The sequence below is a fragment of the Epinephelus fuscoguttatus genome, linkage group LG6 (genome assembly GCF_011397635.1).
Source record: "Epinephelus fuscoguttatus linkage group LG6, E.fuscoguttatus.final_Chr_v1".
Taxonomy (NCBI): domain Eukaryota; kingdom Metazoa; phylum Chordata; class Actinopteri; order Perciformes; family Serranidae; genus Epinephelus; species Epinephelus fuscoguttatus.
Window position 1 is genome coordinate 20,232,980 of NC_064757.1, and position 22,837 is coordinate 20,255,816.

The following is a 22,837-nucleotide window of genomic DNA, read 5'->3' on the forward strand; positions in this document are numbered from 1 at the left end:
TGTTCTGCATTTTTTTTTCAACTTCCTCCCAAATAGAAAGACACAAACTCGGAGGGAGGGGAAGTGGATATGAAAATGGAGCGCCGGCATCATAAGAGATGGAAACAAAGAGGGACAGACAGCATACACTGAGAAGGACAGGCAAAAGATGAAGCTCATTTTTCCGTGGGCACCCAGTGGCGTCTGCATTGCAGATCGCTGAAATCCCCCTCGAATGCGTCCCTGGGCTTAAGGGGGGTGGGGTGGGGAAGGGTGAACAAGGGATGGGTTTATGCTATCTCTGCTTTAGTACACTTTGTTTTTTTGTTTTTTTTCTTTCCTCCCCCCACCGAAATATATTTTTTCTGTCTGCATCAAATGTCAAGTTAATTTCCTGGGTGCTATGAGGGATGTGTCCTCCCCTTCGGTATGTGTGGCAGGGCGGTGGATTGTGGCAGGGTGCCGGTGTGTTTGTGTGTGTGTGTGCCTGTATGAGTGTGTGTGTCTCTGTGTCTGTATGGGTGAATGGGGAAAGGGAAAGGGGCATGGCAAGGCAAAGAGAGAGACGAGAGGTGGTGGTGGTGGTGGTGGTGGTGAGGGGGGGTTCAGTACAGTATCTATAAATTGGCTCTCTCTGAAGAGCCAGAGAGGTGTGTTGAAAGTGTGCTCGCATATGTGTGTGTGTGTGTGTGGGTGAGTGTGTGTCTGGTTGTGTAAGAATATGATCCAATTATTAATAGATGCTTTTGTCAGTGTACCTATGCCCATGTGCCTGTCCTTATTTGTGCATTCACATGTTCAGTTCTTTTGAAGGTTCATCTAAATTGAATACTAATGCAGAAAAAAGGGAGAGAGGGGGGAAAAAAACATGCCGTGTAATAGGTGCTTGGTAATGTTGTCGTAAAAAAATCTTCCTAGATTTCCAGGTATGTCTCAACAACATAGCTAAGTGTGGAGAGAATTTTCCTTGGACTCTCTCATCAGCTGTGTTGCATTTCCTGGTCGCTAACAACAACAACGTCTAAAGCTCATTACCAGCTGATATCTAGTAGCATATTATGTTAAACATCCATGTGTATCAGTCCTCTTTTAACCTTGTTGCTTGGCAATAGCGGTCTTTGTGTCCTGCCTTCCAAGGCTGGGCCACATTTGATTTGATTCTTTATTTATTTCAGGTTTTCTCCATCATCATTGAGTAATTGTGTCCCTCTGATATCCTCGTGTCTCCTGCTTTTAGACACAACCCAACCTTTATTTGCTCCTTTTAGTGTAGTAAACGCAAATGTACCGGGCTATTCGTCTCTCTGCTGTTGTGTTACTTGTGCACAGCTTTTTAAAAAATTGGACTGTGATCTAGAGTTTATATTTGTCATCAAATGCTCAGATTTCCTTTAGTGCCATATGCACATTGCTTTTACAGTTTCTTTACTGCATATGTGTCCAACTGTGCATGCCTGTGTATGCGTGATTGTTCGGTACGTGCCTGTGCGCCTGTGTGTGTGTGTGTGTGTGTGTGTGTGTTTATCTGAATGACTTTGTGCATTTTTGCAGGCGGCTGTTAAGTGTATGAAGGCAAACTGTATATTTTGTATTGCAAAGTGTAAAATGCCTTATTGCAGAGAAAAGGATTATGCATTTGTCAGTCGTGCTTACGCTGATGTATGCTCCTGGCCCACAAATGTCACATCCCATAACCCAGAAAAATTACACCAGTCCCACCTAATTACGCATATTCATGATGCTGTTTTGCATAGTGCTGGTAGCATACTTCTGTTACAAGCCACAGAGCTGAGGGATGTGGTTGAGTGAAAAGCCTTTCAATCCACTGATTCAGTGCGTCTCCGCCACAAGCATCAGCTTGATAACACTACCTCCATGCCATTTTTTTTTTTTTTTTTTTTTTTTTATGATGTGAGACCATTATGGAAAGAGAGTTTTCTCTTATTTCTTGCAGTCAGTCATATTGCCACTGCCTGCAGCATGTTCAAACCTAGTGGGAATTTTTAATAAAGAAATTAGCTTTGTCCTAGATTATGAAGGTCATTTTGAAAATAGATCAGATTCAACTAATGGTTTTTGAAATACTTTGTCATTTATCTACCATCTCTGCTCTGTTTTTGCTCCGTGTGTTTATTTCACTCCATCTGTGGCAAATGTTCTCCTGGTCACTGGTGATGAATAAAATGTAAATCAGGGGGGGCGACAATGCTAGCAAGTGGAGGCAAGGACGGGCATATACAGAGTGAGAGAATCCAAATAAAGTTGTGACTGTAGAGGAAAAACAGGGAGGAAGTGTTGGAGGAGAGATGGAGGGAGAACAAGAAGACACAGGAATGCGGATGAGTTGTAATGGCGGGCTCAGTGGCTTATTGTAGCACTTGCGGAACAGACTTAATCAGACTTGGCCCGACTGTAATGAAGGAGAGGGTCCAGGCTGTGCCACTGCTTGGGTAAACAGCGATTGTTTCAGTCCGGGGTTCCCAAACACGGGCAACAATGGTACTATTGTCCCGCCAGCTCTTATTAAGAGGCAAACCAGAGATGGGGTGAGAAACAGAAGTGGGGAAGGGAGGTGGGTGTAAAAGGGGCAAGAGGGGAGAAGGGGGGGGGGGGGGTAAAAAGAAGAGGTGGGGGGGAGCGGGAGAGCAGGAGCGAGTGGGAACCTGACAGGAACAGAAGATGGGGTGTGAGGGGGAAGAGGAGAAAAAGAGAGGGATGGAGGGAGATGGCGAGAGGTGTTTCTCAGATCTTGATTTTTTTTTTTATCACACTTGCATTGTGCCTTCGTTTCCAACCACCTTCCTCTTGTCTTCCAAACCCTTCTACCTTCTCAGCCATCATCTCTCGTCCTTGTCTTTCCCTCTCATCATTTCATCCATACTTCCTTCCTGCATCATCCTACCAGCCACCTACTCTATTCCTTCCATCTGTCCTTTGTTCCTCTTCGTTTTTGCATTTGGGATGGCGAGGGATGCTTTGCCTGTCATACCACCTTTGCATCACCTTTCCCATCCGACGCAGGAGGGAGAGAGAGGCAGAGAGAAGAGGAGCGAGAAAGAAAAAGAGGATGGGGGGGGCAGGGAGCAGGGAAGAGAAAAGGGGCAGGAGCGAGACAAAAAGAAAAGATCACGCCGCTTCCTGGCTTAATGAACATGGGCAAAGGATGACCACAATAGAATACATTATGCTCTTGTTAGTAGAGGCAATCAATTAGCAGAGAGCACACCACTGGCACACCATCTTTCCCGCTTGGGCACCGGCTCATTCACAGCCCAAACGAGTGGCCCAAGGAGCCCCCTCGCTTCGCCGTTTTTCCCACCCTCAATGCCCAGCGGCCACAAAAGATTTGATTCCAGTCCCCAATGTGAAAGGGGAACGCGATGAATTTGCATTTCCGCCACATTCACTCCACATTAGTTGAAATATTAGTCAGGTTTCGCTACAGTCAAAGGTCCTGCCTTGATGTGAAATGTGTGCGTGTGTGTTGAATGCGTGTATACATGTAATAGCACATATATTAGCCAAAATGAATCCCCACACCCTGTTTCGACCTAGCTATACCACTAAAAGCCTTGTGATACTGATTGGACTTCCTAAATGAAAAACTGTCCTCTGACAACGCACTGTATCCACTAAAGCTCGGCTCCACAAGACGGGAATCAGACATGACAATGTCTCTGTGAGTGACACTGACAATTGCATACCAAATTGTCACTCAGGTCCCATCAGCATTTCATACAGCGGTTGGGTGAAATTCCTTCATCCTTTTCCCCCCATGTTTTCTTCTTCTCTTTTTTTTTGTGTGTCAGGTAGAGGAATAGCTCCAGATAATGGCAGCAATCTATATTGTGAAAGAGGCAAGGAGTAGTTCTGCCTTAACACAGGCACAAATCACCACTGTCTTGCTGGGGATCTGTAAAAGTGTTGGTGATGAGTAGAACACACTGCTTTCACTGAGGAACTTTGCTGTGATTCCAGACAGAGGTTGGAAATGGAGGTATGAAAAGGAACTGAAGAAAAAGAGGAGAAAGGAAAAATTGTATCAAGAGCATGGATGTGGGACATTTTTTTTCTGAAGATAGTGTGTGCTGAAAGGAAGATGGCCTCTGGTTTGAGTTCAGGGAGACTGTGGTTGCCGTGTTTGCCAGGGCATTTAAATGCTATGACCATCTGGAGATTGCGTGTGTGTGTGTGTATTTCAGTCAGATTTCCCTTTATGCTACGTAACATAATACCATGTGTCGAACACAATTTGTTATATGATCTATTCACATTTTCTTCAGAGTGGTGTTTGATATTTGTCATAATTATTCAGTAATGCTTGCAAAGTGTCAAGTGATCTTATCTGCTAAACTGCCAATCTAACAATGTTGTTGTCGTCGTCTTCAAAAAACAATTGATTATCTTTTGTTTTTCCAACTAAAAAACAATGACATTTCTTTACAATAATGAGTCACATATTCTACAATACACATAGTTTATAATACACTTTTTCACTTGCTTAAATTTTAAAATTCAAGCAAGCTAACAAGAACTACTGAGACAGATGTGTTTCTCTGACCTCAGTGGCCTTATCTTAAACTTATATTTCAACTAAATGGTTGCAACCTTCATATTCAACACACACACTGTGTATTTTCCATGAGCAGTTTCCCTCTCAACAGTTAACTCCAGATGACTCAACCTATCACATGCTAGGCGGGAGCAAAAGCACCACACATTTACTGTGTCTAGACAAGTAATAGAATTTTGTGGTGTTAATTTGTTATGGATGGGAATATATATATATATTTTTTGCATGAAAAGTGCAATTTTAGGTCAACAGAAAAGTGATAAGGGTTTTTTTCAATGTGTGTTTCGCTTGACAAGGCAAATACTTAGTGTGTAGTATCTTGTGGATGCATTGTGTAGAGGTAACAATTACGATATGTACAGAATAAATAGAAAAAAAAATCTATAAATGCCATAATTGATGGTTTCCGTTTGTCTGCAAGACATGTCTTCTTTGCCCATGTAAGACCTGTTTCTTCATGAGAACATGATAACATAAAGACCTTCATTATATGGTAACATTGAGCCGTAGTCAACACCACATGAAAAGCTATAATTAAAATATTTCATGTATTATAATATCTGATTTTTCCCTTTTGCTTTGGGATCTCTTGGACTGCTACCATTTTGTCTGCTTGGCTGTGTATAACCTTGTGACTGTGTGCGAGTCTGTGTGTCTTTGTGTTTGCATGTGTGCTTGTATTTCCAATTTTCAAGTACATTCTACACGGTTGCGGTTTGTACCTATACAAAGAAAAAGGAGGAACACATGTTGATTACACTGTACATGAAATACAAGGCTCCTGCCCACAGTCCACTTGCACTGTCATATAAGAGCTTCTCCACTAATGCATGATCAATGGATGAATGGAAAATGCATCACAATGTACATACTTTCTGTTGTTAACTGAGGAGCTGTAAAGTGGATTTTATCTCTTTTAACATTGAGTGCATGCGTAGAAGTGTTTTGTTGGTCTTCAAAGTGCCTCAGAATGGTGCTGGCTTGTGCTGTGACCTTTAAAAGAGAGGGGAAAAAACACTGCATTTTCCGTCAGTGTATACTGTACGTGTGCTTGTTTGTTTGTACCTGCTGGAATATTCAAGTGCGAGTGTAAAATGCTTATAATGTATTCAGTGTTTTAGGCTGCAGAGGGCATTGTGTTCTCTCTCCACTTTGAAAGTTGAAATGTTCAACATCTAATGGATGGATGGGGAGCAGGCATGGTAGCAGAGTATGAGAGGAAGGGATGCACATAGTATTGCATCTGTTTGAGCAATGCATCTGATTGTTGGGTGAGGTTATGGGAAAATAGTCAGATCAATTAATATTCCACTAGTGTTAAGATAAGTTAATATTTTTTTCACAGCTGTTTCATGGAAACAGGTTGCCTTCGTCATGTTTTGACAACTTCTTCTCCCTTCCTGAATTTGGATACCACACAAATCTTGAAAGATAAAAAGACGTAACTTGTGTTCTGCGCTGTTACATCTTTCAGTTCCATTTTCTTTACAGAAATCATCTTAAGGTTGAAGGTTTAAGGAGCAGTGTGTAGAATTTAGTGGCATCTAGCGTTGAGGATTGCAGATTGCAACCAGCTAAAATTTCTCCCATGTGCCAAACATGAACTCCCGCTTAGGATTCCTTCAGTGTTCATTGTTTAGAAGGTTTTTACTGGGAGACAAATTTTCAGAGCTCTCTCCCTCTTTGTGTGATTAAAACCAAAAACACTGTATAAAGGAGTTTCATGTTACAAATCAGTGTTTCTCCGATGCTGTTCGGCTTGTTGCAAACGTGCTGCTGGCTCAGCACCTGCTAATATGTGCTCACCTTTTTATCATGACAGTGTAACAGACAGACATTAGGAGGTTTTTACTGGGAGCAGAATTTTCTCTGAAGGTCTCTAAAGCGGTTAAAACACTGATTAAAGCAGTTCACCTTAAAAAATGTGTGTTTTTCCAATACTCTCATCACAGAGGGGCTTCTAACTACAGTGGCTAATGCAAAAATGCAATATGTTATCGCCCTATTTAGAGCCAGAGTTTGGGTTTGTCCATTATGGGCTACTGTAGAAACATGTCAGTGCAACATGGCATCTCCGTTGACAAGGACCTGCTCCCGATATTGATAGAAATGGCTCATTCTAGGGTAACAGGAACACAAGCGTTCATATTTTCAGGTGATTATACACCAAAGAAAACATACTTATGTTATATTCCACCTCTGCCAATATATCACCCTTAATCCTTCACACTGGACCTTGAAAACCTGCTTTGGAAATATGCTCTTTATATTCTTAAGCTTCTCTTTACCTTATTTGCCCCTGTTTGTTTTGTAATGTCTTTTCCTCTCCTCTTTATCTGTGCCTTCTTATCTCCCGTGCTCTCTCACTGCTGGGTCTCCATGTACAGGCAGTCATGCTGCTGACATTTGTGTCCAAGCAGGGCCCAGTGACATGGCCTTTACCACCCCTCGCTGGGTCTCCCTTCGCCATTCCTACCCCCTACCGCCATTCTTAACCCACCAAGTCCTCTTCATCCGCGTGCACACGAATGTGTGTCTGTTTGTGTGTGTATTTGTGTGCTTTGGGACCATCCTGTGTATACAGTGTCTGTGTGTTTAAACCATGTCCAGATCAGCCACGTCCGTGCTTGCCTGTAGCCTGTGTGCACAGTAGGGGACATGGTATGGAGCAAGCCTCTTTCTCTGCTGGATGCAGGGTGAGCAAATACAGTTGCTGCTGGCTGGGAGGTAGTGGAAAGTGGATAGCTTACTCTGATGTGATAAGATAGTATAAAGACATGAGGTCTATCCTAATGAGAAATATAACCTGAAAATCTGTCTTAAAATGTCTCACAAAATGTCTAAAATTTTCACTTTTATAGAGAGAGCAACACTAACTTTTTCATAAATCTAATGACCATAAAATCTCACCTGCATTATTCACAACAGATTCTTTGGAAATATGTTGACCCTGTCTATGATACAAAATTTTGGAAGAGCTATTATGTGCACAGACAAAGTGCAGAGCCTCATTGTTCTTCTTCTCAAACACACACACATGCACACCCCTACACGCACACACACACACACACACACAAATATACAGACATGCTCACCGTCCCTGCAGCCATGGGAATGGAGAATGCTGAGGTTCAAGGTCATTTCAAGTATTCAGCAGCCCGGGGCTCTCCATTGTCAGTGCATCACATCCTTTTGCTCACACATGCACTCAAATGCGCGCACAAACACATTGTTGGCCGGCATACATTCTACACACCGCATCTCACTAACACTCGCATCCGAGACAGCAAAGTGTCTGTCAGGTGAGAACATGACACTTCGTAAGTCCACTCACATAGACTAACAGTCGCAGGTGTGAATCTTCAATGGAGTCACAATTATCCAGTTTTGTTTCTGTACCATAGGCTGTCTAGACACAAAAGAACGGAAGGTTTTGACGATTGGACAACTGCTATTTTCTGTCATCATCTAGCTATTCTGCTGTGATTGTTTATTCTTCATGCTCTACAGTCTACAGATTGTGCTGTATTGTCTAAATTTTGGTTGACAGTCATTGTTTGGCACCGACTGATTACTTATATTTGGTTTCTATTTATATAAAGGAGTGAGACTTTGCGGAAATAGTAGAGTTTTTTAGAGACAGAGCAAAGGTGAGGGAGAGGGGGAGAGCGAACAGCAACAGTGGGTGTGATTAGCTCCTTTGTTGGAGGTCTGTTGAGCTTCATTGGCTCCAGAGAATAGGTTCCTAATGAACCCAGCCAAGCTTGGACCAAACTCTGTGCTGAAGACAAACTAAGTTATGGTGGTCTGGCAGAGCGCTGAGGGCGAGCCGACTGATATACAACGCCTGGACATATGGTCCCCCCATCAGGGCCTCTCCCAGCCACTTTCTCATGTCCTGGCTTCTCTGTGTGTGCTTTTGTGTGTGCATGTGTCAGAGTGGATACACACAAGAAGAATATTTATAGTGTGATTTTTTATACTTGTTTGATAACTCATTGGAACACAGAAACAGAGAACTGGAAAAGAAACACAGGGAGTGAAAAGGGGGGGCACGGGGGGAGAGAGAAAGAGAGGCTGGTTGATGCTTACTGAAAGCGACAGAGGAGAGAGGGCTGCAGGCTTTGTCTTTCCAGCTGACCCCAATACAGAATCCTTTCTGACACGTCCTACAAGATATGGAGTAACTGAGTAAATCAGGCCAACCTGGTTGTGGTGTAGCAGAGACTTTGCCACAACAGATGGGCGAGAACCACATGGCATCTCGAAGAAGTCATAACACAGACAAGAATATGAAAGAAAGACCTTATACGTTTTCAAATCTCATGCTGCAAAAGTGCTATTTGATTGCTGAGAGGTGGATTATTAGACAGTAAAATGGAAAGTATGTAAAGAGGAGGCGCAGGTGAGCCTGAGTGCGGTTTGACGCTAATTGTTTGGGTCAGGGTGGGAGCGTGGGGACGGATGGCTTCCGTGTCCCACCAACAAGACTCTCGGTAACTGAGCCGGCGAGGGGGAGAATGGGCCCGCTACAGGGCCACACAGCAGGCTCAAACAACACTTATTCTACTGGCCAAACTGTCAGCCAGAACAACTTCATTGTGCCCAAAATTGGAGTTGAAAGCAAGGCAGAGACTTGGGAGGGGAGGGGGGGCAGTGGGAAGGTAGGGAGAAAGAAGGGGAGGATGCAAAGAGAGAGAGAGAGAGAGAGAGGGAGAGAAGGAGAGAGGGGGTCTGTGGGAAACCGGGGGACTGGAAAAGGGGGAGTCCCAGAGAAAGTGGAGTCTTGGGGATGAATAGGGTCAGACGGTGTGAGTTCATTTCAGTGAGGAGAATTCCCACAGATCCTGCACGAGAGGCAGACGGCCAGGAGCAAGGCAGTGGCTCGAATGGAAATTTATTAAAATGCATTCTGGGTGGAGAGGATGAACTGGAGCAGTTTTTCATTCTGGTGTCTGTATTGCCACATTTGTTCACACTATACGGACATTATAAACACAGTTCTTAGACAAAGCAGACAACTAGCCAATGGTGGTAAATAGAGTTTTACTAATGTGCATCTAGTGTGCCCTCACTCGAAAGTTTTTACAATTTTTATTTAGACCTGAGTGTAATCGCAGTTTAATATTGGCTCTCCTTGTGTTGCCATTCTGTGCAGCCCCTCCCCCAATCTCATGCCAATATATTTGAGAAACGTCTCAAGCCTATGTAATAAATAACTGTGCCACACACACAGACTGCCCACAAGCATTAGACACCTCCCCACAGGATTTCCCTGCCTTGGACCCCAGGAGGGAGCCCAGTCACAGGCTTTGAACTGTGATTTGTATATAGTACAACAGAAAGCCCCTTTCGACTGACACTAAACCAGTCTAAATCAGTCCAACACTGATTTACGTCACCATTCTCCCCTTTGTCTCTCCTCTCTTCTCCTGCTGGCTATTTCAAATTCATCTTCCTGCCCTCAGTAACTACTGCAAAAGGGTGAAGAAGTTTACTTAGTCACACTGAGTTTAGGGAGATGAGGAAAAGTCTGTGATTCTATGTGTGTGTGTGGGCGAAGGTGTGTGCATGTGTGTGTGTGTTCACTCTTGTGTGTCAGTGCGGTTTGCTCTAGTGTGTGTGTGTGTGTGTGTGTGTGCAAAATGCAGAAATGTACACACACCCCTGTTTGATCCAGAGCTAGCCCTGCAGCTCCCAGAGACTCAACAAAAGGCCTCCTCTATCCATTGTATGAGCTGTGTGTTTCCCAGGAGAGCTCGGGCTCAGTGAGAGAAGGGCCCCAGATCGCTTTCTCCTGACATGGATGTTTATTCGCTCTATGGTCCAGCAGAACACCCTCAAAAAAGGACTGGCCTTAGCATTTTGACGTGCATGACACATAGTTTTGGAAAAGAGACGAGGGGCTAGAGGGTGCGAGGGAGAGAAAAAGACAGAGTGAGCATCTTGACAGATGAACAGACACGCGAGACAGACAGATTGCGAAAGGGCCCGTCTGTGAAGGTGTTCGCAGTGCACTCATATGAAAAAGAATATTCATGGTGTTCTCCGCCATTTTATTTGCTCCTTGTCTTTACACTAGTCAGCTTTCTTGTCAACCTTGTTCATGAATGTAGATCCACCCGGTGGGTGGGTAGAGATTTCCCCCTGATCTTGACAAGCTCTCCCATCCCTGACTGCATACTAATTTCCCCAGAACTACTGAACCAATGTAAAACAAATACAAATTGCCAGGGCTGCTCTTCATTGCTTGAGAGGCAGGGTCTTGGGAGGTTAGCAGATAGTAGCTGTCTATTGTGGGTCTGTGATTAATCAGATTGTCCGCTGTGGACAGAGAAGCTTACACGGACGGCTGTTGTAGTTGGCTATATGATATCTTTAGGAATCTGTCAATATGCCCGAGTTTAAAATCCTGACCTAATGAAGGGGAGTGTAAAACAACTCGCTCATTCACTAGTCAATTAAAAGTCCATTAACAGCTCAATGTGACAAAGACGTCCCCGTGCTCCACTTTATAGGCAGCGATCTCTCCTCAGCTGCTCTCTCCTCACCAGTTGTCTTTATCTAAGAGTTTTGAATGCTATCTATCAGAGTACTCCACTTTCTCTGGCAATATCTGAAAGTTTCCTTGAGATTGAGAGTGCCTGCGGGGTCGACCATAGATCTCAGTAGAGCTGCAGAAGCCGACAGTTGAAAACAAACATGGTAGGCTGATACCATCTAATCTGTTGAACACCATTATCGTCTAAGATATCGCTATACCCCCCGCCCCACCATACCCGCACGCACCCACCCTCCAAACCAGACTTACTCTCTCCCTCTACACCCTTTGAGGTAAAAGCTTGTGTGTTGAGGCTGAGAGTGAATGTAAGCCATTGTTATGGTGTAACCGGACTCCACAGCAGGTTGTTTGATCCTGTTTTGGGCCTGAAAAGCCCTTTTTTTTTTTTTTTTCTTGAACCACCACATCAGCTGAGAGGTTCAGACAACAGACTCTATTTGTAGAGTCTTCTGTCTGTCTGCTTCTTTTTTTCTGTCTTTCTCCCTTTTCATCCTCACTTTGTCTCTCTTTGTCAGTCTAAATCTCCCGTCCAGATTCAGGTCTGAGGCCGGAGCTTTAATTACCATAAAGAGGAGCGTGCACTCATTCACATACTGTACTCAGACACGAACGTATGCTTTTAGGCACACTCTGTCGCTCTCGATTTCTCCCCCCTTCTCTCTCCCTTTTTATTTAAACAGGATCTTCTTGTACCTCTTCTTTCCATACAGACTGGGATTATATATTTCTTGCTTGCACCTCTGGTGTGGCAACAGCAAAAGGGAACATTACTGGGAAGTGTTTAAATGACAAAAGCTTTAGTAAATTGTTTTGTTTGGCCACAATACTTCCCGTGATACATGCAAGCTCCTGTTGTGTCCCTGTTTACCCAACATCATCTCATTATTTACATTACAACATAGAACCACAGCGCCGTATTGTCGAATGTTTTGGGCGCTTACTTGCACTTCTACGCCTTTGTTACTGTTTTGGCATTGTATTCTCAATTTATGATCTGTTTGGCGTTCAGTGTGGACAATGTGCATGCAAATATCCTCGTCCCATTATGCCGGCTGTCTTTGTACGTCAGCTTTCTTCCCTAAGAGCCGAGGTATAGATGAAGAGTTGGAAGGGGGGGGGGATGAAATGGCGCTGTATGTTTTTGGAGGGAGATTTGTGCGGGCACACACACGTACACACACACACGCACCCATCTGTGCCCCCCAATCCATTTCAGACGTGAGAAACTGTACCTTAATTTGCATAAGAATAATTGACACTTCAAATTAGCCTTCCAATCAAAGAGGATTTTTTTTTTCAGCATATGTGCAGGCACTGAGTGCTGCCATACTGGAGAATATGAAAGGGAGGGCACGGATGGGAGGGGACGCGTCATAAAAGATTAACCCTTTCATTTCCTCATCTCAGAGTAGAGGATTTGATGTGCCTTTTTATTGCAAATATAACTTGATATACAGTAAAACAGACTTTTGTGGGGGAATAATAAATGATTTCTTCTCTAAATCAAGGGATCCAATGACCGCCTGGTGGGCTTTTTTTTTTTTCAGATTGATAGGTATTTACCTTTGAAAGCTTTAGGTGCACTGACTGTGTTATGTGCACGTTTACACATCTATATTCACCTCGGCGGCTTTGGGCGCAGGCCAAGAGAGTGAGTGCTATTAAGTAGAGTGTGCGTGTGCGTGTCAGTGTGGATGTGTGCGGATTGAGGGTTTGCCCACATTAAACCATTAAAGCAAGTGCAATGTTGAATTATTGATAATGGCTAATGAAAAGGATCAGTTCAGGATAAACTACTGGCTTAACCATAGCCCTGAGGGCTGACACACACATCCGCTCACACACACATACACACAAAACCACATTCATTTTCCCTGCTCAACATCTATTTTAGGTTCTATTTTAATTTCATGATTAGAAGTCGCACTAGCTCTGTCTATATCTCACTCTCTATTGTTCCCTCCGTGTTCCAGTTACATTACAACCCACTCCATTTAAAAGCAATAGAGGCCCCAGCACTGGGACAAGATAGCAGCTGTGTGCTTCCTACCCAGCTGACAAGCAGAGAGCCTTTTTGAGGCTGAGCCGGTTTTTTCGGGGAGAATAAGGGACAGGGATTCAGTTTTGGGGGGAAGGGGATAGAGAATGGGGGTTGAGGGTTTGGGGGACGAGGGGGGGAAGCCTCGGCGCCAGCCCCTCTGAAGCGCTCAGCATCCCCCCGCTTATGGGATGGCGGATGTGTCTGGGGGTATCCATGACAACACTGCTGCATGCCAGGGACATACCACGGCAACATGGCCAAGTAGAGTTGGTGTCGTAGTGTGTGTGTGTGTGTGTGTGTGTGTGTGTGTGTGTGTGAGCAGATCCATTAAGGGCCACATATCTCTGTGACATTAATATTCACTCAGTCAGACAGGGAAGCTGCTGCAGCCCCAATCAGTTTGCTGTTTGACAGGCATGTATCACAGACTCCTTTATTTCAGCCTTTGACTCACAGGCTCAGCATAAATATGTCCACTGTATACATACTCTCTTGTAAGTGAATGTAAGCCAGCTGACACAGTTGTCAAGGAAAGCGCCTTCCTGCTAATGATTCGGCATGGCACAGTTTTATGCTTGTACTCTATATTTTATACTTTCACAGACACAGAGAGGTGCACCCTCACATTCACTCAGGTCAGGAAGCACAGGTCAAGACTCACCTACTCTCTCACAAACATCCACACACACTGGCACACACACACTCACACAGTGAGACTCACACAATCACACTCGTAGCTCTTGCACAGATCAAGCTGTGTTATAATAATCCCATCTGGGACGTCCTGGATTCTCACTCAGAAGGTACCCACATAATGATGCTCTGATGACTTCCTATGTGTGTGTGTGTGTCTGTAAAGGAGAAAATGTAAGGTGCTTTATGTGTCATGAGATACTGTTTTTTTTTTTCAACCCACATCCCTGCCCACACACATGCACACACACATGCACACACACACACGCTCACGCATATAGAGTCAAACTCAGATCCTGTGGGAGTGTATTTTTAACCCCGACTGCCTGTGCATTTGCTGAGGGGTTAAAGGGCCGAACGGTGAATCAAGTAAATAATTCACTATAGCTGAAACTCTTTCGATGTAACCTCAGAATGAATGGGGGAGGGAGACCTAAGAGACTTAGTTACATAGTGGCACACAGTAGTCCTGTCCAATCCTGCTTAGTGTTTTGATGGTAAAGAAACAAGTAGGTCATAACGGAGTACCCAGTAGATCTTATAGAACTCTCATTATCTAATAAAGTCTGATTTCATGCAACGTCTGTATACCTTGCATGTTCTGTTTGAGTGCTTGTTTCAGTGTATATGTACATATACAGCACTAAACATTTCGCCTTTCCTGTGTTTCTAGGTTGGATGGAGACCTCGTAGATCATGACCCAGAAACAAATGGCATAATGACTGGAGTCTCCAGGCTAAGACGTCAAGGATATTCAGCTGATCTCAGAGGTGACTGCGCTCTCTCCTTTCAAGCATTACGGTTTCTGCCATCTTGTTATATGGGCTATATTTTACGAATTTGCCGCTATGGATCAGCAGTCTCTGCATCCCTTTTTTTCTCTGCGAATTCTATATGAAAGTGTCTGTAAGACATTTTGAGTGACATTGCTTCTGTCAAACAACTGATTGAAGGAGACACAGAGAGAAATGCTGTGCTAATGAAATCGTCTGACCCACATCCTTTAGTGCTATCCATTTCTCCAAAGACACAGAAAGGGCATTTATACAGGTAAACCATGACTGGTCCCTGAAGTGAAAGAGGGGTTTTTCAGAAGGAAGAGGAGCATCCATTATTTACTATACTGGGGTTGCTAGACACTTAGGAGATAATGCAGTGCTTCAAGCATACAAAACATAGAGCCTCCTCGGTGCTGGCGAGGCCATTGTTGTGTGTTTTGAACATGTCTGTTTCCATCCATACTGACAGATGAAAAAGAATATGTCTCCCTAAGGTTCAAAAGCACGGACAGAGATATATAGAGAAAGAAGGAGAGGGATACAATAGGATGGTGGAGAGATGTGTTTGTGTGTGTGCCAGTCATATCTTTGTGCATGTTTGGCTCTCATGTCTGTGCAGTTGTGTACATATATGTCTATTTATTACCCCCAGTCTGTTGGTTGGCATCTGTATGTACAACAATTTGTGTCCAAACCTATGCCAGTCCTGGATTATATAATGTAAATGAAGTTGTCGTGCACACAGTGGAGCGCATGTTTTTACCTTACATATGCATCATGTTTCACCTGCACTGAGTCTGTATCAGTAGTCTCTTCCTGTTCCGATAGGCTTCAGTCAAGTCTTATTCTCTGCAGATCAGCAGCAGCATCAGTTGCCTCCTCATGGAGAGTGGAAGCATCTGACTGCAGTCTACTGGGAGTAGTTAGCAGAAGGAGAGCAAGGCATGCAACTCCTCCACCCTGTTATCAGACTTGGGGCAACACCAGGCACTACTTTCTGCCTTTGTCAAATTTCCCGAGGGACACTTTGACATGAAATCCTTTTTTGTGGATGAGGGGAGACCACTCCCCAAAAAAATCATATATTTTTCCGCATAAATGCGCATGGTGATGGAGAGAATGACAACTATCTATGTTTGTGGAGCTGGTCTGGGAAAATCTGGGTCTACTGGCACTGAATAATCCCTAAAATTTGAATGGCAAAGGAAATATATAGTTGTTTTTCCCATCACACTTAAATTCTAGATATCTTATTTAGTGAGTTACAAGATGTGTTAAAAAATCCTCACACTGGACGCCATATTCTTTGTCTTTTTTTTAACAACTTGTTTTTCATTTTCCATGTTTCGGCTATTGTTTCTGGTGGCTACTACATTAGCATATATCTTCACCAGTTCCATTGCAAAGGCCCCAGGACAATGACACTGCTAGACACAGAGTGTGTGGAGCACACTTTCAGTATGATTCAGTTAAACTGGGTCAATCTGACAATTTAGTGTAATTCTTGCCTTCTAAATACTGTAAGTGGTTCAGATCACTAAAATAAGGAACTTGATGAACTGTTAACAGATGGGTTGCAATGCCCTGTGGATGTGCTGTAAAACTATATCCAGAGCTAGAATTTCTATATGTATATTTAATATAGTCAGTGAGACATTGTCATAAGAGGTAGGACGGAAGCCAAAAACTATAAAAAAATATTCCTCAGTTTGTAAAAGATTGCTTTATTTTAGCTTAAGGCTCAGACACACCAAACCGACCTCAGAGAACCAGCAGCATCGAAAGTCCTCTGCTGTGTTGCCTCACGTTGCCAGATCAGCCAAAAAGTTACACATGAACCAACACATTCTCACTCCATCCTTGCCACATATCGACATTTAGTCATGGATCTTCCACGTCCAGATACAACGTAAAAGGTACCCTGGGTGTGTTGGTTGATGACATTCTGGAACGCCATGTCAAGTTCTGCCTGTTACATGCATTGTCGTCTTTCAAAATACACTTCCGTTTTCACAGGAAATTTACCTTTTACATACTTTTTTCTCCAAGATTTAATGCATGTGGTTGGGTTTAGGCAACAAAAACACGTGGTTAGGTTTAGGAAAAAAGAACAGGGTTTGGCTTTATAATCTTAAGGGACGCAAACATGTCTCTCCCGGGTGAAAGTCGGTGTTTGTTGGACCCATCGACCACCTCTCCCACCCATCCTACTTGGACTTTTGTTGCCTTAACTTTGGTTCTTGTCCTGCTGCGCGTCCCCCCTTAACTGTGACCGCCAGCGTATCAGTGTCTGACACCACGAGTCACTGCTGAAGCACTGGATTTCGATGACTTCGCAGTGAGACTGTGTTGCCTGAACACACCGTATCACCTGTGTGAGAGGCAATAACTCTCCATGCCAGCAGACAGCAGTAGTCTGTATTAGTCATTCAAAAAGGGAAACTGGAAGAGCATCTTGATGCTGGTTAGCCAGTTAGCACATTACCACACCATCCAATGTTGAAAGAACAAAGCCTACTTACTGTGCACCAGTGAACAATAATGGAAACCATCACAAAACATTTCTGCTAAAGAGCTTAGTGGATTAAGAAAAATAATCTTATCTTATAGAACTAGTTTGTTTCGATCTCACTCCCTCTTGACTTTAGTCATTGTTTACTTTCCTCACTTTTGTTTTTCTTCCTGTGTGCTGAACTAAACTGCCAGTCCGAGTGATTTTTTTTCCACCGATGGGCTCCTGAATCAGCCAATAAAGCAGACGGGGGCCAAGGAGGGGCAACAGCTTGGTGTGTGAGAGCCTTTACACCCATCATGCTTTGAGCAGATGGGTTGTGTAAGGAATCTTGTTTATATCAACATGTTTGTAGTTGCTGACAAAAAACTATGCTATTTACAGTTACACTGCCAGACTTCATTCGGCACCCTAGGCAAGCCCCCGGCTCCCTCCCCACCCCTTTTATTTTCTCTTACTCTAATGCTCTCCAAATATATTTCGATCCTCCACGTCCATAAAGTCTAGCATGTTCTGAATGCAGGGATCACTCACTGATAAACTAGATGGACTAGATGTGGTACCCCTACTCCAAAATGACTGTTGGCATTAGATCTTTGGATCATTTTATCTTTATGTTTGATCATTTTGAATGTAATGAATGAATATGGGCAAGGTGGGCGCCTCTGTTGGCTATCGGAAGATCCACTGCTAGATATTTACATGCCCACAGTTCAAGGTGGGCAGGTGTGAGTGCAGGAGACATGTAAATGCTAGAAAGGGTGTGTAAACAAAAATGATGATTCTACATTGTAATTAATTTTGTGAAAGTGTTAAACTGTATAGGTTCATTCATTCATTTTCTAACCGCTTCATCCTCTTGAGGGTCGTGGGGGGGCTGGAGCCTATCCCAGCTACATCGGGCGAGAGGCAGGGTACACCCTGGACAGGTCGCCAGACTATCGCAGGGCTGACACATAGAGACAAACAACCATTCACTCTCACATTCACACCTACGGACAATTTAGAGTCTCCAATTAACCTAGTCCCCAATCTGCATGTCTTTGGACTGTGGGAGGAAGCCGGAGTGCCCGGAGAGAACCCACGCTGACACGGGGAGAACATGCAAACTCCACACAGAAGGGCTCCCACGCCCGGGATCGAACCAGCAACCCTCTTGCTGTGAGGCGAGAGTGCTAACCACCACACCACCGTGCCGTGTATAGGGGTTGTTTATAGTTATTTTTTCTTGAGAACCATCAGCAATGCTTTGGACCCATGGGCATAAACACACATACACACTGTGGACATCATGCTTATATATAGACATTAAACTGCAGTGTCAGCAGAGAAGATGAGGAGGATGCAGAGAGAGGCACATGTAGCTTTGACTAAGATCAGCTGCCACAGATAGACAGGCAGGCCAGGAAGGCAGTGTGTGCCCTTGAGGTGCTGTGTGCAGGCAGGGTGGTGTGCTTGAGTTGTCTAAATCCACCTCCCTTCATCTTTTGGAGTTGGGCTGAGTTTGGCTGTTGATGGCCCAGGGACCCCCTGCCAACCCCAAACTGTTCTATACTGTCAGCCAAACATCAGAGAAATTTGTTGAAGGAGACAGCGTGGCCAAAACAGTACTTTTGTACTTTCTGAAATCCTAGGGAAAAAATAGAAAACTGAGGGGAGTTGCTGACTTATAGCAACTTTCAAGAGATTTCAAGTGTCTGACAAGATAAATCAGCAAATACATTTAGAGTAAACCTTTAGGAAACACCTCTGTTGAAGTCATGGGATCCTAAAATGACGTGTTGCTCTGCTTTTGTTGTCTGATGCAGACAATGACACCGTACACTGAGATTTAACTGAGCCAGTCAGACATCCTTACTGTCTCAAATGACCCCAGCTGTTCTGCACAGCCTATACATTCATATTGGGCCCCAGAATACCTTTCATGCTTGTCAACAGGCTCTATAGTTTGGGGGAAATGCAATACCATAATGTCTTTCTGGAGGAAGGGAGTGTCAGGTATGGCAAGGGTAATGGAGGAAGGGCTGGAGGTGCAGGTAACCCAGGTTAGGCCGGGTGTAAAGGGGATCCGATAAGGCGTTCCCCAGACCCTCCAGTCTCCCAGTCTCCTCTATTAGAGAATAATAAGCAGCTGTAACCCTGAGACACTCCCAGGCCTGTGTCCTCAGCTACAAAAACTTTCACCGGGCGTCTTATCGGGTTCTAAGGATATCACGTAAGACAATACATGTGAGAAGTGCAGTGGGAACAATGGGAGGAAAGTGCAGCGTGATATGAGGGGGACTAATGTCAGTGGCTATTGTTGAGGCCTTTGTCACTGTCAAGTACACTGGGAACTCACAGCTCACTGAACTCCTTTTATTCAAGGATCTTGCTTTGGGATGTGATGAAACTCTACAACAAGTGCTGTCCCTCATGCTTCAGCAATGTAACCAACAGGTTGCTGTAAGATCCCCTCGGGCTGGGAGTGATGATTTAGCCTCACACTTCTGGTTTCTGGGAGGAAATTTGCTGTTGAAAGTGTTGTGTTACACAGGATGTGTAATTTCACCAAAAGGTCACACTTTGTTGCTTTGTTGTAATAATATGTCGTACATGGCAGAGGTGTGGATTCCAGTCACATGACTTGTACTTGAGCCAGACTCAAATCACAAATTTGATGATTTTGGAATCGACTTGACAAAGTAAAAAAAAAAACCTCCCAACTTGACTTAGACTTTAACACCAATGACTTGTGACTTCACTTTGGACTTCAGCATTTTGACGAGCCCAGTCTCACTTTGAAGTTCGCGAAATTCAGCATTTGGGCAGTGACTTGCGGCGTCAGAAACCAACAAAAAAAAGGCCTCCTTTAATTTTGGCATGATACACAGCTGGTTGCCGTTATATATATAGACTTATATAGACTTTCACCTGGGAGAGCGGTGATCGCGGCTTATTATAAAGCCAAGCCCTGTTCTTTTTTCCTGAACTAACCACGTGTTTTTGTTGCCTAAACCCAACCATGTGTGTTTGTTGTTGAAGGAAAGAAAAACGTCAATTTGCGGTGTTGTAACAACAAACACTGACTTTTGACGAGTCCAGTCTCATTCTGAAGTTGTCGAAATCTGGTGCTTAGAACTTGACATGCAGCATAGGAAATCAACAAAAAAAGGCGTCCATTAATGTTGGCATGATACACAGCCAGGTGCGGCGTCACAGGAAAACGTGGTGGGATAAGGACGAAATTAAAGCAGCGAAAGTCTGAGTGGGGTGGGCGGGAGTTGTGGTGGATGGGTCCAACAAACAACGACTGTCATCTGAGAGAGCAGTGTTCACATCCCCTAAGATTCCTAAACCTAACCACGTGTTTTTGTTGTTGAAGGTAAAAAAAAAAGTCAATTTGTGGTGCCGTACCAATGTAGTGCGTTTATTCTGAAAGAGACTATATGTAAAATTTAAATTTCCTGTGAAAACGGAAGTGTATCTTGACAGAAGACAATGCATGTAACAGGCAGAATTTGACACGTTGTCCCAGAACGTTGCAATGCTCCCAAGGTACCTTGCACGTTGTATGTGGACATGGAAACTAAACATCAATATGTGATGAGGTCGGAGTGTGAATGTGTCGTTTTGACTTGAAAATACTTGATACTTTCTCCAAGCTCAAAGGTTTTAAAGTATGTTATTCAAAAAGTCCCACAAATCAATTCCCCTTCTTAACGCTATTCATTCCCAACACATTATTCCCCAGATCTACTTTGTTTGAACCAATCAGACAGCATCCATCAAGTTGCAGGAGAGAACCATGAAGAGCAGAGTTACTGAGCACCAGTTGGAAAAAATGATACCAAGAAGGATAGGTTGTGTACAAAAACTACATGGCGGTCACAAAAAAGCCCAACAAAACAAAAAATAAAAAATAACAGTATGCAAAACGTGCTTTTAAAAAATACAGATAGAGCAATACACATTGTATGAAGCAGTCATGATTTGGGTACATTTAATATATTATTACTCTGTTGTTAAACTGGCATTACAATTTCAAAGAGTGCATTATGACTGGTTTAGGACTTGAAATTCAAAGTTTAGGACTTGGGACTTGATTTAGGACTTGGCTGGGGAGTTGAGAGCAAAGACTTGTGACTTGCAAACCAATGACTTGGTCCCACCTCTGGTATGAGCTACTGCGTTTGCTGAAGTGTCTTTGAATTGTTTTAATAATTTGGTATTTCCCTTTTTTAGGTAACTGAGTCCTGCTGGTCGACTAGAGAGGAGCCCAGATTTCAAGACAGGAGCTTCAAGATGTCTACTCATAATTCTCACAAGCTCTAGCAGCTTCACATTACTCTCTACGACACTTGGACCTGCACTGAACTCTTTATTTCTGTATTTCTGTCAACTGGTTATATAAGATTATTGACCAAACTGACAAATACTGTGACCTTGCACTGATATAAGAATTTATATGTATTTTTATTTTGATATGGGACAATACTTAATAAGAAAACGGGATGAAAGTATTCCTCACATTCAGACTATTTCATGTAATTGATTGAGTCTAACAAGTATATTTTTTGACAGCTAAATAAATGCATTTTTTTCCCTTTAAGTGATGTTTTAGCGTGAGTTATTTCCTCCCTTCAGTGTAGTGCTTTGGCACTCCAGGTAAAGAACAATGTGCTTGACATAATTGGGTCCTATTTGGTTATGAAAAGAGCATGCGTGCTGATAAAAGCTGGCAGGGTGATCAAAGCACCGTGCGTCCTGATCAAAATCATACACCTGACACAGTTGTAGTTTACCCAGACAGACGCAACGTTGGGAAACAGGTTCAGACAGTACCAAGAAGCCTCCCTGTTTAAAATCGGCTCTGTTTCACATTGTGTGCTGTTTTTTTTTGGTGTGCTACTGTGTGTCTATCAAATCAAATGTACCTGTATGTGCAAAATATGAAACAACAATTAAAACTAGAGTGATTCTACGCCGCTTTCCTACAACTGCTTTTGTTGTCTTTTCCTTGCCATGCTGCATGTCAGGTTCATGTTTTTGAAAGAAAAATAGGAAACTCTGATTTTTGTCTCCCTGTCAAAGTTTCCCTAAAATTCTATTCACACTAAAACAAGACGGATCAGAAGTAGGATCCATAACATCTCTGACAAATTGTGTCTTATGGGAGAGAAGCCACATTTTTCTTCCTCTTCTATCTTTCATCACTCTCCATTCATCTTTATGCGTCTCTCCATTTTCCCTTCTCCTTCCTAATCATATTAATTCTCTCCGTCCCTCCCTACTTAACATTCATTTGCACTATTTTTCTCACGCTTACCCCATCTTCATTTCCTTTACCAGCATCACTCTTCCCTTCTCTCCTACCACCGTCTTTCAGTCCCCTATCGTCTTCCCCCACCCTTACCCATTCTCTTGCTACCTTTCTCTCCCTTTCGCACTCTGTCTCTCCCTCCCTCCCTTGTCTTTTTCTCCCTCTCAGATGTCAGATCACAGTCTACTCTTCCGCTTGCCCTGTCATCACATTTTTCACACAACCCCATCCCTTAATTGGGCCTGTATCATCATATCATATCATGTAGAATATCTGATCACAGCAAGAGATGAAAGATGGCCTCCACCTCTCCCCCCACAGACAGACAGAGACACACACACACACACATACCGTTAGACTCACACAAACATGTACACCCACACAAACACGCATGT

At 43.5% G+C, this 22,837-nt stretch overlaps 1 long non-coding RNA gene across 1 annotated transcript in view; it reads left to right on the top strand.

Annotated features, from left to right (window-relative positions):
* Positions 1-22,103, top strand: part of LOC125889743 (uncharacterized) — a 42,463-nt gene extending 20,360 nt beyond the window's left edge. Inside the window, exons 3-4 of the long non-coding RNA XR_007449481.1 lie at positions 14,522-14,619; positions 21,365-22,103. This is a non-coding gene — a long non-coding RNA (uncharacterized LOC125889743). The remainder of the gene's footprint in view (positions 1-14,521; positions 14,620-21,364) is intronic.
* Positions 22,104-22,837: the final 734 nt, after the last annotated feature.